The sequence below is a fragment of the Cupressus sempervirens genome, chromosome 3, assembly GCF_028749045.1.
Source record: "Cupressus sempervirens isolate cs-2001-9-10 chromosome 3, ASM2874904v1, whole genome shotgun sequence".
Lineage (NCBI taxonomy): Eukaryota > Viridiplantae > Streptophyta > Pinopsida > Cupressales > Cupressaceae > Cupressus > Cupressus sempervirens.
This window is the reverse complement of record NC_143120.1, coordinates 196706012-196714751: the sequence shown is the minus strand read 5'-3', so window position 1 is coordinate 196714751 and position 8740 is coordinate 196706012. Positions and strand designations below refer to the sequence as shown.

The window sequence follows — 8740 nt, the reverse complement described above, 5'->3', positions numbered from 1 at the left end:
GAAGAATCTCCAGAGTTTGCTTGCTTTAAATTTAGATGGAGTGAATAATAAGAACATCTAAGTGGCAAGAGAAGGGGAATAAAGTCTTTTAATGTCCAACTTTATAATTACACACCTTGATGACAACATTGGCAAACAAGTAATTTTAGTGTTAACTTATGCAATCTAATTTTTTAGTAGATAATATATAAAAAATAAAAGTTTGTAAATATGTAAACTAGGTGTGCATGTGAGAAATTTTGAACTATTCTAGTATTCAAAAGATAAGAACAATCAAATTATTAGACCAGGTGAACATTTTACTACATAATAGTACCAAGCAAATATTAAATTACACTAAATATGACCTTAGATATAATTTCTATTCATAAATATTATATACTACAAATATTCATAAATAATTTAAAATTAAATTTTCCACACTTTTGACATCTTATTAAATATATTTTTATTCTTAGCTGTGATTTATGGGTAGATTGTGTTACAATTTTTGCATCCACGTTTCAGATCACACTCTGTCCATCATCAGGATGAGAGAGCTTAAAGGAAAAAAGTCTACTTCTGTAAGGTTTCAAGGTTTAGATTGAATAGATTTAACTTTTTTTATTCTCTTAATTGAATGGAATTTGATTTTTTTCTAAATATAGAACTTTTGTCTTATTCTATATTTATATTCAAATTCTTGTCAATATTATTATTATAATTAATAAGATTTTATTATTATTATTTTTTAATTTATATTTTAACTAAGAAAAGCTATTCATTATTTTTTTGTAGTTATTAATTTAACTTTGATATTTTTTTAGTATTCAAAAGATAAGAACAACTGAATTATTAAATAGGTGAACATTCTACTACACAGTAGTACCAAGCAAATATTAAATTAAATTTATTAAGATTTCACTATATTTATTCTCTTAATTGAATGGAATTTGGTTTTTTCTAAATATAGAACTTCTGTCTTATTCTATATTTATATTCAACTTCTTGTTAATATTATTATTATAATTAATAAGATTTTATTATTAGTTTTTTTTAATTCATATTTTAAATGTTATTATTTTTAATAGTTATTAATTTAATTTTAATTATTTTTTTAAGTATTCAAAAGATAAGAACAACGAAATTATTAAATCAGGCGAACAGTAACAAGCAAAAGATAAATATTTTTATATATTTTTATTGCCATCTACTTCCGTTTTAGCGCGGGCGCCGAGATTCATCTTAATTCGTTCTTTTCAAATATGAAATGCATTGGGCGTAATAATAAAGTGAAGTATATGAATGCAACTGATTTTTAAAAAAAGTTGAATTTTTTTAATTAAAATTAAATTAATAACTAAATATAGAATAAGACAGAAGTTTTATAAAGTGAAGTATATGAATGCAACTGATTATAAAAAAAAGTTGAATTTTTTTAATTAAAATTAAATTAATAACTAAATATAGAATAAGAGAGAAGTTCTATATTTAGAAAAAACCAAATTCCATTCAATTAAGAGAATAAATATAGTCAAATCTATTCACTCATATCATTCAAAGTGGTAAAATATTTTAGAGAGAGAATGATAATGGAGATATTTCCAGGTCTTCCGGATGGCGTTGGCAGACTGTGTTTGTTAAGGGTGCCATTAACCTCACACCCCACGATGGCCCTTGTTTGTAAACGGTGGAAAAATATTGTATGTAGTCCGCGGTTTTATCAAGATAGAAAGAGATTTGGGGAGTTAATCATATTACCTTGTTGGGATGATATAACAAATGATAAAGGCTGCAGAATAAAATTTTATGATCCTTTGCAAAATTCAATTGAAACCCTACCGCCATTTCCCCCTCAATTTCCACATTTTTCAGCTTGCTCTTTCTGTATTCCCTTTAACCACAAATTGATCATCACGGGTCTTTTCAGCAGCATGCCAGAATTCACAGTTCATAAAGCACTAGTCATCTACCCATTAGAGTTGGATGTCTGGTATTTGTCATATTTAATTGCAATAACAAGAAATCAGTACAACATCTTTTTAAGTTATGATCTGTAATTTGTAATGCTTTAATTTGCGAGATGAACTATGGAGATTTGTAGTTCCAGATGGATGTCATCTATTGTTCAAGATAGAGGCATCTGTCTTCCATTTAGATCTATCTTTTTACTTTTGAATTCAAAATTCCAATAATGATGGGCCAACCCATCTAAATGAAAGCCAAATTCTCAGCAATTTATATAAATATTTGTGGGTTTTTTTTGGATATGATCCAAATTAATAGATTTTCGTACTATACATTTTAGGTTAAAGTAAGTTTTTCTATTTTTAGATTTTTTCCTTTGCTTCCTTTCTTTAAAAATATGTCAAATAGTTGGCTTATGGTTTTAAATACTTCAGTCTTTAGACTTGAAGCACTATTTAGAAATTCAGGGTTCAACGTACAACTCAAAATAGAAGCTTACCATTGAAAATGTGCTTTCAATATTCAAAGGATTACAAGTCCTAAACTAATCTATGAATGATCATTCTTTTCTGTTGTTAAAATAAGCTCACAATTTTGCAGATGATTTCTAAACCAAAATGGATTGAATTTTGACATTTATCATGCACCGTTTAAAAATGGTCCTCACTTAGAAAACACTAGGTGTAAGTCCACCTCAAACAGCAAGTGACTCAAGAAGTAATTTCCTTGAGCTACTCATGAAATCTTTTATCAGCTACAGAATGGAGAATATATCTACACTGGAGATGATGAAGCCTCCAAACAAGCTCTTCGATCTTCACACAACTCTAGCGTTATGAGCTAGAATGATGAAACCTCTAAGAATGAGTTTGTTAACTCAGAATGTTGCTCATAGTAAGGAAAATCCTCATGCCTATTCATAAGATGTGCCTACTACTGCTATTGCCTTCTAATGACCAATTTGATCCTCTCGTAGTGCTGATATTGTGACTTCCTCGTTATGAAAAAAAATTCTTAGTGTACCCCTAAAAAAATGCTCCCTGTTATTTACAATTTTGAGAATAACATTGTACCAGTACATCTAGAATCCAATGGCAATATACAACATGAACCAGTAGGTTCATGCCATATAGAGGTGTTTTATTAGAATTTGTGACCAACACCAATGACTATATGAGTTTCTGAGAAACAGTCCCTACACCTGTAATGTCCCTTGGGATGCTCTTAGGATTTCTATCATTCATTTTTGTGAAGCTTCTTATTGTTTGTTTGCTTTTGCAAACTGTTTGCGGATATGTCTGCAAGTCTGCCCATTTTCCCTTTTGCATTCCTGGAAGAGGAAATGTGCATGGAAAATGTTTGACAAAATCAAAATGTATTTATCGCCTACTGTTGTAACATACAACATTCTTGTGGATGGGCTTGCCAAAGATGACATTTTGATATTGTTATCAGAATTTAATTCTGTAGTTTTTAAAATCAAGCACATAAGTGCCATCTCCATTCTTGCAAACTATGGAAGCAGAGAGTAAACATGTAAAAAAAATAAAATTAAAAATTACATTTATGAAACCGCTATCAAAAATATTGAAGATCAATCGGAAAAAAAGTTTAAGGAATAAACCAGTTCAATGAAAAAAAACATCCTCAGAGCATAGACATTTTTGAAATGGCAATTAATTGTAAGTAGGTGACTTGAAAATATTCATTTTACACTGTGAACAAGTTCATTTTTATACTCTGTTCTCAAAAAATAGAGTAATATCGTCTATCTTTGTAAGCTTTAAGCATATGGGTGCTTGATTGTTTTGAACTTAACTTGTGGAGGAAACATAAAACTATAAATATTGAAAAAAATCCATATGTTAAAAGGTGAATCCAGCATGGAACACTTCTCCTCATCTTAGTCAAAGTCTTGAGTTCCTATAATATAAGAAATATTTATATTTGGTTGTGAAATTGTTGAGCGTGTTGATGCTTTTACTTTTCTAATCAAGACGTAGTAAAACTTCTATCACTATGTAGTTACATTTGTGAATGAAATATTTTATTTCTATATTTTTTTTCAAATATTTATTTTACTTATTTGGTCATCTCTATTACATATGTTATTTTTACTAATAGTGTGTTAATGTTGAACTACCGAGGAAATTGTTCCAGCCCACTATTTATAGAAGCCAAACATTTTTCTGCCATGTAAAACAATTATATGCATTTTCCTTTAGTTCTGAAATTATTTTGGATTAATTATAGCTAAAAAAATTAGTAAGAAATTAAATTTAAATTTCATTGTAGTCTTTCACTCTCCATTATTCTTTGGCACTGGTTGTAATTTGAGAAAAGAGGGGTAAAATTTTATTAAGACAGAAAGGAATACAACAAGGAGAGCTCAACAAGGAGTTTGATCTTGAGCAACAAGATCATCAAATTCTTGCACCATCTCAAAGGATAGTTGCTTCCTATCCCTAATATTCCAACCTAGATCATGACTAGAAGCCCATTTGGCTAAATAATCAGCAGCCTTGTTCCATTCACAAGGAATATACGTGAACCTAATGAACTGAAAAGAGGTAGAGAAGAGAATAATCTGCTTAACAATAGTGGTCAGCTAACAACTAACATCCTCAAGCTCCCACAAAGAAAGCAAGTTCACCACCACCTGGGAATCAAACTCACAGATAATCTTATTCCATCCCCACAAGCAACACTATTCCATAGCATATGAAATAGCCTGAGCTTCCATGAGATTGTTAGTGTAATCACCCTTATGAACTGAGAAGAAAAATTTAACATTCCTAGAACTACAATGAGCCACTCCCCTAATACCACCAGGGCCGGGATTCCCATGGGAAGAACCATCAGTGTTAATTTTTAGAACTCCACAGGGAGAAGGAGTCCAATGCCCATCTTGGTTAACCCGACCCTTCCTCTGATGGTGAAGCTGCCTGGACACAGAAGGAAATCTTTGAGCTGCAGCCCCATCTTGAAGATTAAAATTGAGGCAATTACAGATAGTAAGATCAATCGGATCCATACCCCCATCAAGCTCACACTTCACATGAATAGTTTTCTAAAGAGAATGTGATATCTTCCACCAAAGATGCAAAACACCAAGCCGAGCATCTTGGAATATGCGATGATTCCTCTCCAACTAGATATGCCAAATCATGAAAGATGGGCCAGCAATCCGAGTAACATGGAGAGAAGAAGACTTGGAGGGAGCACTGCCCAAGCAGGCCCAAAACTTGGGCAAAGAGGAAGCATGCCTACAAGAGTAACCCCAAGCGCTCCACCAAAGGTGCCATATCTGAGTAGAATAGGAGCAATGGAAAAATAGATGGGAGATAGACTCCTCTCCATTACCACACAAAACACAATAAGAGGGGCTCTGAAATCCCCGTTTACAAAGATTATCCTAGATAAGACAACGGTTGTGAGCCACTAGCCACATGAAAAAATTGCACTTGGACCAAGAAACTTTATTCCACCAGGGACCTCAGCATCTCCAAATAATTGTCTAGTTATCTCCTGATACCCAGCAGAGACATGATATTTACCAGACAAGGTACCGCCCCAAGCCAAAACATCTAGACCAAGCAAAGAGGAACACTCTCTAGAGGCCAAAATTTGAGAAAGCTCCTGACGATCCCTATTTGTACCTCCAGGAGGCCAATCAGAAGAATGCTTCCATCTGTAACCAACAATATGTCCCAATTGATAAGGAGTCTTGTAATGAGCCACTTTATCCCATCCAGTAGCAAGAAAAGAGTCACAAAGAGACTGAAGATGAGGGTACATGGATAAAATGGAAGGGAATCCATCCCAAGCATCAGAACAAAGCCTGAGAACCTCCTTTACATATCCCAAACAAACCCCTCTTCACCAACATCACACCTGTCTTCAAAGTATGCCAAACCATTGAGCCGCGACCTTCAAGAGGAAGTGCAGAAACAGAGCAAGGATCAGCACCATTAAAATATTTATGAGTGATAATACGAGCCCAAAGTTGATGTTGTCCAGAGCACCATCGCCAATAAAGTTAAAGTGATATTGTTTTGACTGAATAAAAGTTTCAATTTCAGAATGTAAGTTTACATTATCTTTCTAAAAAAAGTACAAAAAACTTGATGAATCATTGAATATGATTTAAATTGTTGATAATAAAAATCTTTTTAACATTTTTTTTATATAATTAGATTCTAAAACAGTTATACATTATGAGCTCTGGTTTAAAATCTCTTTCTCAAATAAGTCACAGAAATTGATAGATCATTCAGTATGCTTTGAAGAAGTATTGACTACCAAATATTTTTACATAATCAAATTTTGAAACAGTCATATATTATAAACTCTAAAAATCTGAAATAGTCTTATTTAATATTATGAACTTTGAAGATGTAGTGCCTCTCCCATTTGACTTTTGTAAGTCGTCCTGATGGATGCAACCTTGATGATCTTTTTTTGTGATGGGATCATGATTGTGACCCTGAGTGGTCTACACCGTTGAGGTGTTTGGATTTATGTTTCTTTATCAGTTGCTTTGATTATGCTTTTGACTGATCTTTGAGATTATGATGTGATTTTTGGTTCACTGAGGTTTGTGCCAGTGGTTACTAGGATCAATGTGGTATCATGAGGTTGTTCTATGATTACCTTGAGATGTGTGCAGAGATTGCACTGTGTACTATTACCATGCTACACTGGACTGGGTTCCTATAGCAATGGTTAGTCATGTTTATGACTGTGTTCTCTTATGTGTTTTAAGTGTCTTATTTAATGTGTAAGTAATTAAATGGATTGTTAATGTGGGATTATTTTGGTTATGTGCTGCGGACATTTACCTTGTTATATTTTTTATTAGAGAGATATTTGTTACTCATGTGATGTTTTACATTTGAGATGACCTGAGGGTCGAATGTTACTGTTTGATTCCAGTATCATAGATAATAGACTACTATGTTGTTCAGTTAATCATATTGCATGATGATGCCATTTTGAGATGCCAGTGTGTTTTATGATGTTATCTGGTTATTTGGTATTTGGACATACCTCTAATTTTGTTATGTGATGGATTTAATGCTATGGTTATTTACTTCATTCTTGCATTGCTATGCCTTTTGCGAACGTGAGTGATGTAAATAGATTATTTTAATATAATTAAATAAATGGTTAAATTAGGTGATTTAATACATTTATTGCTTCGACTATGTTATTATATGCAATTACACTTGATCGTGTTGTTTAGTGTGTAGGATTTATATCCCTGGCAGTGGCACATGGAGTTAGTGATTCAACCATTCATATTTTACCAATGTCGTCTTTGTATGGTCGACGTATCCTTAATTAAATGTTTAATTTAAACCTTTCGATGATTATTAAATCCGAACTCATTTGCATTATGTGATTAGACCAGTAAGCGTGTCTGTGCATTTAGAGGTTTGCATTGTCGCGAAAGTTGTTAAGGTGATTTTTGTGTTTTTGGGTTTTCGGGCTTTTAATTGATTTATTTTAATTTTTGGCAGCTTTGCCATAGATGAATTCCTATTTATAGGAATAGCTTGTTTTCGTTTGGGTCGATTCGGGGTTTAACTAGATTGGCCGGTTAAATGCCCTAATCGATTATTCACCCGAAAAGTGAATAAATATCCAAAAAGGAATTTAATTCCTCACTTCTCACTTTTGAATTGGAAAGTTGGAGTGTAAAACCCAAAATCCTCTTCATGAGGATTTATTGTTTTGTTCGTTGTGGGAGCTACGGGCGTGGGATCGTCGCGAGGTTGGGCTCGTTGGATCCAGCTCGGGAAAGCCTTGGATTGCTGCGATTTTCAGCTACTTCTGCGAGATATTTATTTTATGGTTCAGATTCCCGTTTTGCCCTTTTGGCTGTGAGGTAGGGCTTTCCTGTTTTATTGTTTCTGCTCCGTTTCTGCTTTTGTTTTTGGTAGCGATTTGCTTGGAGGCTGAGAACTAGTGCTCCCCTCCATTTCTGTATGCTAGTTCTACCCGGTTGGGCGGGTATGAACATTTCCCTATTTTTTGGGATGAGGGTTTGGAGTTTTGCACTGTTATGCTGGCCGTTTTTGCATACGGTGTCCGATTTCATTTATTTTTGGATTTTTGGGGGTTTTGAACCCAAAGGCCAAATGGGTTTTAATTTCAAAGTTTTCCAAATTTTTGAGGTTTTTACCTTGTTTTGCGTGCCGCAGTGTTTTCTCGATTTTTCTTGGCACAATGTGGGTCGTGGACCTTGATGATCCGTTTGGATATCAGTTAGACCACTTTTGCACTTTTATGTTGCATTGGGATGCATGTTGCATCCGTACTCCCGACGTTGTGTTCGGTTGAGTGATTTTATACCTGGTGTTATGGTTTCTTTTAGACCTTTTCTTTTGTTTCGTGAATGCTAGGATTCGTGTAGAATCCATACTCTCGGATTGAGGCCGATTCAGTGAGTTCATGATGTTTGGTCTTGTTACATCATTGGGATTCGTGTAGAATCCATACTCTCGAATTGAGGCCGGTTGAGTGATTTCATGATGTATGGTTTTATTGGCTTTAGGATTCGTGTAGAATCCATCCTCTTGAGTTGCTTTCCGTTGGGTGTTTTGTTTTGCATTGTGTTCTCATTCCTGTCCTTGTGTTATGATCTTTGTGATGGTGGTGCGCCACACACGAGTACGTACGCGTACATTTGTTGGGTGACTTGCGAGGCCCGATCTTCCGTGGATTTGCCGGAAGCTATGATCATTGGGGTTGGGATGGGAGTATGCATGCCCACGGGCACTTGTCGTAG

At 33.9% G+C, this 8740-nt stretch overlaps 1 pseudogene; it reads left to right on the top strand.

Moving 5' to 3' along the window:
- The first annotated feature begins 1571 nt into the window (after window positions 1-1571).
- The window catches only part of LOC149565493 (uncharacterized), a 51745-nt pseudogene continuing 44576 nt past the window's right edge, over window positions 1572-8740 (top strand).